This window comes from Manacus vitellinus, unplaced genomic scaffold (assembly GCF_001715985.3).
Source record: "Manacus vitellinus isolate BGI_N305 unplaced genomic scaffold, ASM171598v3 scaffold_104_pilon, whole genome shotgun sequence".
Taxonomy (NCBI): domain Eukaryota; kingdom Metazoa; phylum Chordata; class Aves; order Passeriformes; family Pipridae; genus Manacus; species Manacus vitellinus.
Window position 1 is genome coordinate 504,941 of NW_021938821.1, and position 8,502 is coordinate 513,442.

General features: G+C 43.1%; 1 long non-coding RNA gene across 3 annotated transcripts in view; it reads left to right on the plus strand.

The window, feature by feature from the left end:
* Positions 1–7,684, plus strand: part of LOC115307862 — a 10,098-nt gene extending 2,414 nt beyond the window's left edge. For 2 of the 3 annotated variants that reach the window (XR_003916233.1, XR_003916232.1), the window contains 3 exons: positions 1,461–1,561; positions 1,866–1,963; positions 6,689–7,684. This is a non-coding gene — a long non-coding RNA (uncharacterized LOC115307862). Of the gene's footprint in view, positions 1–506; positions 564–1,460; positions 1,562–1,865; positions 1,964–6,688 lie in introns of those variants that run through there. The other variant, XR_003916234.1, reaches the window with a different exon arrangement.
* Positions 7,685–8,502: the final 818 nt, after the last annotated feature.

An 8,502-nucleotide genomic window follows, 5' to 3' on the forward strand; every position in this document is an offset into this window, starting at 1 on the left:
AATAGAAAAAAACCCATAAAATAAAGTAACATAGAATAAAATAAAATAAATAAAATTAAAATAAAATAAAATAAAATAAAAATAAACCAACCACAAACCCCACATCTCCTGAACTCTGCATGTTTTACTGCCTGTGAATAGGAAGATCAGTCCAAGCAAAAATACTGAGATCTTGTTTTGGAAGTCTCTGTCGTAAATAGGTCTCATTAAAAAATAAATTAATTTCTAGTTAGGGGAAATGAATAGTTATCGCGGCCTTTTCACCTAAAATGCTCACTTTTAAACTGGTGAGGTCATGTTTTAAATGTTCTGTACGTCTGTAACCGCATGTTATGAGATTAACATCTACGGTGTCAGCCAGTATTTTAACTACAGAAGTAATAATCAGGTGAGTGGGATTTTTAGAAACGTATCGTGTGTTTCCTCCTAAGCACGGAGACGCTGGGGGTCGGGGGAGTGTCCTGCCCTATTTTTTTACCGCCGACTCTCATTTTTTCGGCATCCACAGGCTTCCCTGGATGTGGGCTTTCGGGAAGGCTCTGTTACTTTCCAGTCTTTTCCAGGTAAACTCCGCTGTGGTCTCAATTATTTCCTGGATTTATATGTTTATTATTTAAAACTAATTGCAGCAAAGTAGCCCCTGATAGTAGAACGTTTACAATGTGTAATGTTGATTAGTTTTCCACAGGGAGCTGTCGTCTGGTGCAATTTTTTTTCCTCCTTATTTTTACTACTGTTTCCAAATAATCTCGCGTCCTTCCAGTGGAAAAGCCAGGGGAGCGTCTTCTAAAATGTTATTTAACACGAAATAGCCACGCGTTTGAACATCCACAAAGTACTGATTTCGTGCCTGCCCTCAGTCTATTACCTCAAATAACATCCCACGCTGTGTTCAGGGCAGGCGTTTGCTCTCCCGGCTCTTCCTGTGTCCTATTAATAGGACAAATCCGCCCGCGCATGACCCTTCCTACAAGAATTCGGCCACAGTTTGCTTTGACTTATATCTGGCTGCAAAACGGGTCCTTTAATTAAAAAAATACCAATACATTTTACCCTTTGAAAGCACTTCGATGGGGAGCTTGGGGTGCAAGAGTCGCACGCGTGTGCGCCTACAAACCGGAGTAGGTGCGGAGCCTCGCCCGCATCCCGACAACAGAAATCTGCTGGCTTTCACTAAAGAAAGCGTGTTTAGTTTGGTATTTTCTTTTTTTCTCAGGAAACGCGTTTTGGTTGGTATGCAAAAAGGAGAGCAGCCGTCAGGGACTTGCCGCTTATTTCCCCAGACTTTGTCAAGCGTTGGCAGGGCGGGAGGTGAAAGCACTTGAATAAAAAGCCCCTTTTTTTTTTTTTTTTTAAAGGAAAAAAAGTACGCAAACACTCAAAACCAAACAAAAATGTATTTTTTTTTAAAGCTTCATTAAGAAAAAAATTAATAAAACACACCTATGTTTTGTTTCTAGGGTAAATTTATCCACCACTGAGGGAGAACCCCAGCGGCTGCTGCCCCCGTGGAAAGGGTGCCGAGAGGAAGAGCTGCAGCCCAAGGCCGGCTGAAAACCCGGTAACATCATATATACCAGCATAACATCATATATACCAGCATAACATCATATATACCAGCATAACATCAACCCAGGTCCCGACCGGGACCATCGCAACCGGGGCCCCCGCGGCCAAGAAGTGGTACCTGCCAAAAAGTCAGGTCTCCTGGGAGGGGTTGGGAGATGATTTGCTGGAAGATATTAGGAATGAAGGAAAAACAGCTGGTAGAGATGAGCTGGAAAGCTCTGTGTGTGTGTGTGTGTATGTGTATGTGTCCCCAGTCAGCACGTCCTTTCTTCCCCCGCCGCCTTATTTTTTTTTAGGGGTTAAAACCAGAGTATGTTTGCTCAGCAGGTACCCGAAGGAGCGACCCTGAGGTTTGCTCTCCCGTTTTGCTCTGTCGGCCCCTTTGCGTTTATAGGTGGGCTTTGTGCGTTTGTTCCTCAAAAGTAGCTATTATTGCCGTTAATGATTGTAAAGATGTAAAAACGGACGTCAGAAAAAGTGAATTCGCAGCCTTTTAGCAGAGAGCACCCCTCGCTCTCCCGGCAGTTGAAATAAGGGTGTCGATTGGGGTTAGGGAGCATCCTCCAATCTTAAGGGAGAAGTGCTTGAAGTCAAGAATGCTGCTTTTTTTTTTTTTTCCCCGGCTTTTTCCTGCTAGTATTAGAGCCGTGCAGGAAGAAGACGTTTCTCCTCCTCCAGACGGGAGGGAAACAGGCGTGCACGGGTTTTTTAATTTATTTTTGGGTTTTTTAAAGATGTTTGTCACGCTGCTACCATTATTCCAAGGATCCTGTGAGGTTTTCATTCACTGCCCGGTTTTCAGGGCTCCTTTCTTCGTATTGCAGCCAACCCAAATTGAGACTTCGGAGTGGAAATAAAGGGGCAAAAGAAATCAAGACAAAATAATGATAATAAAAATATGAAGCAACCTCCCCACTTCGCTCTCTATCACCCCCAAATTAAGTTCCCCCCCCCCCCGAGCAAAATTCTCCATGAGGAGGGAAGTTACTCCTCGTCCTGTCGGCACGTTTGAGTCATTTTACTTGCCTGAACTTTGGAACAAAGCTGGTTTCCAGAGGAAATTTCCACTCCTGCTGCCGCCTCGCACCAGAGGGCGCCGGGAGCCTTCCCAGGTTTTGCTGCCTCAAGCGCTGCTGGAAGTTAACTCTTTGGGCGCTCTCTCTGAAGGCTTTTCTAACCTTTTCCTTTTAAAATATACAGCTAGATTCTAACTTTCCCCACCACCACCCTGTAAAATGCGTGTTGGTTTGTTTCGGTTTGGGTTTGTGAGGGTTTTTTCCCCGCTCTTGTGTTACTCTTTCCCAGCACTTCCAGGGCTTGACACTCCCCCCACAGCCCCCCAGCACTCTGAGGAGATTTACAGCTTCTCTCGGTCTCTCTTAACTGGGTTCTAATTAAGTCACTGCATCACGTTTGCGTGACATTGCCGTGTTTTCCCTCCTAACTGTCAGGGATAAAAGTTTGTCTGGCTGCGTTTAAGCTCAAAGGGTCACTTAGGGCTCTTCAAGCAGGACCCCAGCGAAGCACAGCTGGGGAAAAGCGGTGAGTGAGCCAGCCCATCTCCCTGTGCCACCTGTGCTGTTCAGCTCTGGGCCTGAAGGGTGCAAGGCCAAACCCTAATGTGGGGCGTAGATTAATGTGTGCTACAGGGTCAGAGCTTTTTTACACTGAGACCTAAGGAAACCCACGGGTTTTCCCATGGACAGGAGTGTGTTGGGAGGACATCAGATTTGTGCCTGCCATGTTTCTGTGCCCCAATGGCTGTATCTGATTTGGTTGTTACCCACTCACTTTCTGGCCTGACAGGATCATAAAAGTCCATCTCCTGGCCCTGCACAGACACCCCAACAATCCCACCCTGTCCCTGGGAACGTTGTCCAAACCCTCCTGGAGCTCTGGCAGCCTTGGGGCTGTGCCCACTGCCCTGGGGAGCCTGGGCAGTGCCAACCACCCTCTGGGGGAAGAACCTTTTCCTGAGATCCAACCTGACACAGCTCCAAGTTTGCTACAACTCCAAGAATACTTCAAGAATAAGTAACCCAAAGAGCAAATACTGCAGGAAATTATAGAAGACTTTACCTATAACTGGGGATTATAAACCCTCAGCTTCAGCTAAAGCATTTCTTGTGTTTATCTGCATATGCAAATGCTGTGGCTCACCCTCTGAGACTCAGTTTTAGTGGCAATGCAGGTTGATTATTCATAGAAAAAACCCAGGCAATCTGGGGGTGAATATTTATTATTACTTTATTTATTCACTATAGCAGTCTGTTTTCAAACAGTGTAGAAGGACTATTTTCTAGAACAGATAGTGACAGGACAAGGGGGAATGGATTCACACTGAGAGAGAGCAGGGTTAGACTGGATATTAGGAAGCAGTTCTTCCCTGTGAGGGTGGGGAGGCCCTGGCACAGGTTGGGCAGAGAAGCTGTGGCTGCCCCAGCCCTGGAAGTGCCCAAGGCCAGGTTGGACGGGGCTTGGAACAACCTGGGATAGAGGAAGGTGTCCCTGCCCATGGCAGGGGTGGCACTGGATGATCCGTAAGGACCCTTCCAACCCAAACCAGTCTGGGATTCTGGGATTCTCTAATTCTGATGAGCAGTTGGTTCCTCAGGTGCTCAGTCCTGGTGAATGTTTGGGAACCAATTTAGCTGCTTGTCCTACACGTCTGCCTCACTCAGTGAAATGTGCTCAGCTGAAAACTACAGTGCAGGTGTGTCAGAAACAACTCACTGCTGACTTATTAAAAAAGAAAAGACAATGCAGGCCTGAACACTGATACCAGGTGAGTCCTGTTCCAGTGCAATATGTATTACCACCTTAAATAGTGCTCAGACAGTTTTTTAAATACAACTTTCAGGAAGCGCATAAACATCTTTTCTTCATAATTTGTGTGACATTTAACCATACCAAAACTAGATCAAGAACTTATCAATGTGGGCCCTAGATATATGCATAGTGTGTAGTTTCCAACAGATCTTATAACTAAATAAATGAATAAAAAGGAAGATAAATAATAAGAAGGAGAAGAAGGAAGAATAAACTAAATATTAGGATGCATCATTTCCATGTTTCCTGTAAATTTTTATGCTATTCACATATCACTTAAGGATCAACAGAAATGCAAAATGCATGATCTGAAGATGTATTAAGAAATCTGAGGGGAAAAACCCATAAAAACCAACAAAGAAAAACATTTTAATCCTGGGGGCTGGTGGAAAAACTCAGTTGAAGAGAAACAGTGTTTGTCCTTGTGTTATTTAAATGGAAATACGGATTTTAAAATTTTTTGTGACTGTTTCTTCATTTATGTCAGTAATTTAGCATCTGTCAATCAAAAAAAAGGAAAATGCATCAAAGGCTGCTGAGTTTACCCAAACACAAATCCCTCTACAGGATGTGATTTCATCACTTACTAGTTCATGTTGAGTTTTATCTGTCAAGCGTGTGTGTAAGGTGAGAATTCTAGTCTCAGAGCAAATAGGACAGTGTGCTGGATATTGTGAGAAGTGTGTTAAAGGGCAGCAGCAGCTTTCCCAGCCCAGCCCTGGCAGTGCCTGGTTATCCCGGTGCCCAGCGTGCTGTGCCTGGGCAGCTCTGATGTTCAGAGCCCACTCTGCCACCTGCAAGGGGGTCTCAATGGACCTTCATGTCTGGCCATGGCACTGACTGACACCTGATAACTTGATTGAGTTTCTTTTTGGAGGAGAAGTAGGGGGGCCTTTGGAGAGACTTCTCTACTCTTGGAACAACACAGGGGAAAAAAATCGTGTTAAAAAGCATCTTGGCCCTTCTGCCATTTTCATTGAAGCTGATGGTAAAACCCTCTTTCACTTTACTGGGAACAGGACTGAGCCACTTAAAATGCTATTTTTTAATATAAATCTTTTAAGTCTTAAATATTTCCATACAGTGCAGCAAAGAAGTCTCAAACGTCATCAGAAAGACTGCTTCTTGTTAGGCTGTTACAATGTGCTATTTCTGTTCAAATAACTTGTACTAATATGAAAGACAAATACATTTGTACAGTTTGGGAGCCTGACACTGCAGTTGGGTGTTTGCAGCTTTTATACATTAGCCTATTTAGGACAATAACTTTAACTCTTCAGTTGCATGAAACAAAGCCCAGATGTTTCTCAGCAGCGTTTCCTCATCAGGTCTTTTAGCTGAGCCTTTCTGGAGTGCAGTGTAGAGTTTGGTTACAGTTAAACTCGAGTCATATATTCCAAGAGTATGAAGGGGTGATGTAGTGAGGCACGAGTAGGAAGGGGGAAGAGGGACACTGAAGGAGGAAACAATCTTCTTCTCCAGCTAAGCCAAGTCCCCACCCGTGGGACCATGGAGAACTCTTAAGTTCTCATCTTTGGATCTTCTTTCCTCCTTGGCAGTGACTTTAAAAAGGATTAAGTGAGAGAACAGCAGCAGAAAAAGCCCCCAAAATACCATGCTCTGGGAAGGTCAGGGAGATTGCCTTCTCCAGATGTACGGGGGCTCCAGGGTTCAAATTTGAATCTCTCTGTGCTGAGTTGCTGTGATGTCCTGCCCAGCATCCTATCTTCCCACCCAGGAATATATTGAGGGCAACACAATTTTCGTGGATTAGTTATTTGTTTTCCCTGGAGTTAACCTGGCTGGGTAAGCACAACTGAGCAGCATTTATGGAGTCATACAGGTCTCACCAGTGATCTCCCAACAGGGGGGTATTGTCCAAGTGACAACCTACCTGAGGTTGTGCCAAATGCCACTACAGGGGTCTCTCTTTTCTTTGTTTCTGGGTGTGTTGTGTCCAATGGCAGTGTCCTACGATAGCTTTTCCAGGGAGGAACTGCCTTTATAGCTGGTGTCTTTATAGCACCTTGTGCAGTGGCCAAGGCTTACAAATGCTCCAGAGGAGTAAAATGTAAAAACTATGGTAGAACAACCTCCTGTTTTGATGAAAAGTTGCTGGCAGTTATGACATAATGAACTTAACCAACAAGGCAATAAAAATTAAGTGCCCTGTTTGTGAGTGATGCATATCCCATATTAAGGCTAAATTTCCTGTAAGTTATACATTGAAACATTTTCCATTATGATGTTCATAAAATTTTGTATTCAACAACATTACTTCCTTTCCTAGGTCTTTTGGAATCCAACCAGAGGACTGCAGGTGAGAGAGAAGCAGGGATACACATCACCAGAAGGTTGTGTTCCAGCAGTGGGAAAGCTTCGAGAAGCTGCTAAAAGCGTTCTACACTGCATTTTTCTCTGACCAGACTTCACGTGAGTGATCAAATGACAGGCCATTATTTTTTGTATTTCCGAGGAAGTAATATTTTTGCTACTTGTAAGTGACTATTTGTAATTTTTGCTATTATAGTAAGCACCTATCCAATCAATCTTGATTTTTAAATCTCTTTTAGTCTCTTGAACAAATACGTTTACAAGAAAAATCAGGTTTGTTTAGAATCATGGAATGATTTAGACTGGAAGGGACTTTGAAGGTCATCTGGTCCAACCTCCTACTCAAAGCAGACCTAACCTACTAAGATGGGTTGGTTTTCTATTAAAATTTTTTTTTATTCAATAACAGTATTTTATGGCAATAGTTCTTGCTGAAGAGCTTGTTCTAAACCACTTTCCATTTACTAATTTCCCCTGTTAACTTTGCTGCTGTAAATATTCCCTGTAGTCACCTTTGGAATCAACAATCCCTGTTCACAATTTATTCTCTTGCCTCTTGCATTGACAATGGCAAAGAATAGAGACCAACCTGAATATGCAGAGTAAAATACAGTTGGGAAAATGGGGTTTATTATCCCATATTCTGAAGAATGACCATACCTCAGTCCAGGATTATTGCTTTGAAGCTAAAGGAAATTAAACCATTCTTCTACCTTTAGGCCCAAAAGAAAATGACTTCATTTCCGTGTATTTCCAGAGACGATGAGCTGCTGATCTATGATTCTTCTCAACTTATAGGACAGCTGAACAAAATGTAAAAACCAAAGGCCTGGCTTTGCTCTCAGTTGTTCTGGTATAATCCAAGCTCAGCTTCTCTGGTGTTAATGAATTTATTCCAGTTTTACTGTGCTGTGATCAAACCAGAATATATTGTATAGTTTGCATGAAAGAATTGGGCCATTTTCTTCTGTTTTCAGATGATGAACTGTCTGTTGGTTGGTCTGTAGCCTCCCTTTCTCACCCTTTCCCTCTTCTATAATTTAAAAAAATGTGTATTTGCAAAAGAACAACGACAAACTCTACCTGAAAAACTGTGTTACACAGTCTTGCAAACTCTTGTCTTTTAAAGAGAAGCCCCCTGCAGACCATGAAACCTGGGAAGGATCCTGTGGAGGATTTGGCCATGTTTAGAAAGCATCCAGAGTAGCTATGACAACTTCATGTCCGGGGGCCAAGATTGTGTCCACATACCAAATCTCTGACACTATGCAAGATCCTTATCCAACCTAAAGAGGAAACTGTAAAATTAGAATTGCCTAAAATAACCCCTAGAGAGACTATGGCCGGTTCTTGAGAAGAGTTGGGGGTTTTTTTGACATCTCAAATACAGCTTTTTCTTAAAATGTCTGAAACAGGAAACTTGTGAAAGAAAAGAAAGTAATTAAATGAATAAGGTATCCACAATGCTGGAAAAACAGGTTCCCAGCTAGGTCCTTTTTTTGTTATTTGCTGTGATTTCTTTAACCTTCTTTGATCAGTTAAATGGACTTGGAGTGTTATAGAAGCCTCTGAAATATATCAGTATCATTTTCTTGGGTTTGTATTTGAAATGGGAGGGGTATCCAATGTGGGTTCCAGCTCCCTCTGACCTGGATGAGCTGGGATTAATGCTGAGTGCAGCGAGGGAGGCTGATCTCAGCACAGGGAGGTGATCAGGGTCTGATCCATTACCTGGTCCAGGCAGTTCGGATGCTGACTGTATTTTTTTGA